This window comes from Monodon monoceros, unplaced genomic scaffold, assembly GCF_005190385.1.
Source record: "Monodon monoceros isolate NGI ecotype Baffin Bay Population unplaced genomic scaffold, NGI_Narwhal_1 Super_Scaffold_18, whole genome shotgun sequence".
Lineage (NCBI taxonomy): Eukaryota > Metazoa > Chordata > Mammalia > Artiodactyla > Monodontidae > Monodon > Monodon monoceros.
The window spans coordinates 84,438,453-84,439,638 of NW_021703774.1; positions in this window are offsets into that span (position 1 = coordinate 84,438,453).

Genomic DNA, 1,186 nt, shown 5'->3' on the forward strand with positions numbered 1-1,186 from the left:
CCAAAGAAGCTCTCCCTCATCCCCACATGCCTTCTACCCCCTGATAAAAAGACGAAGGCTTCTGATACGGGCCCACTCTAGTCACTTGGAAGTGGTTCCAAGTCCCTGCCCCAGAGCCCCCACATGTACCTCTTCCTCTCAGTCCGGATACAGTGGGGTGGGATTCACCCCAAGAAGGAAGTACCCCAAAGCTTCACCCAGGGCCAGAATTCCAAAGAAGAATGTGCAGCTCTGAAGTCACAAGGTGGACACAGAGCTGGAGTCCTGGTCCCACCTCTGCCCGGCAGCCAAGTGGCCCAGGATGGGACCCTGTAAATTATCACATAGATCACTGTGAAGGAATAGCAAATATTTCTCCAGGGCTTACTGTGTGCAGAGCCAGGATTCCAGCTCACAGCAACTGGCTCGGGTCTCAGCATTCTTAATCGCTGCTCCATCCTGCCTTCCAACCCCACTATTCCTCACATTATACCTGACGTGCTCAGCAGTGGGCACATCCTCCCTATTCCACAGCCCAGGAAGCTGCAGCTCAGTGAAATTAGGCAGCTTGCAAAGGCTGCACACTCCCAAGAGGCAGGGCAGGCCACCCTAACCTGAGCTCTTCACCCCACACATTGCCCTGAACTGAGAAAGGAGGGCGTGGGACCGAAAGAGCTCTGAGCTCCCACACTTCTGAGGCCCTGGCCTGCATCTCCCCACGAGGCCTCAGCTTCCACGCAGGGCACCCATGGTCTAGTGGGTCTCCCAGGCCGGGAGGCAGGTTCATGTCGGGTCTCTGTACCACTAGTTGTGTCACCTTGGGAAGGTCACTTGGCTCCTGTGACTCAGTTTCCCCATCTGTAAAATGGAAATAACATTTTCCAAGTTCACATGATTATTGTCCTTTAAGTGAATGTGGAACCACTTCGAAAAGACTACAACACTGTACCCTACAGGATACCCTTGTCATCTGTCAATGAAACTACTTCAAGGCTATGACCACTACAGATTTTACCTCTCCCACCCTGACCCCCAGTGTGCCTGGTTTCAGTGTTATTATGTTGAAGTCAAAGGTTGAATGGACCTAAGGAAGGACTTTTAGTCTAGGTTTGTGGATATCCAAGCTCACTGGGCATGCTCTCCTTAACCCCACCCCCAACACACACACACACACACACACACACACACACACACACACACACACACA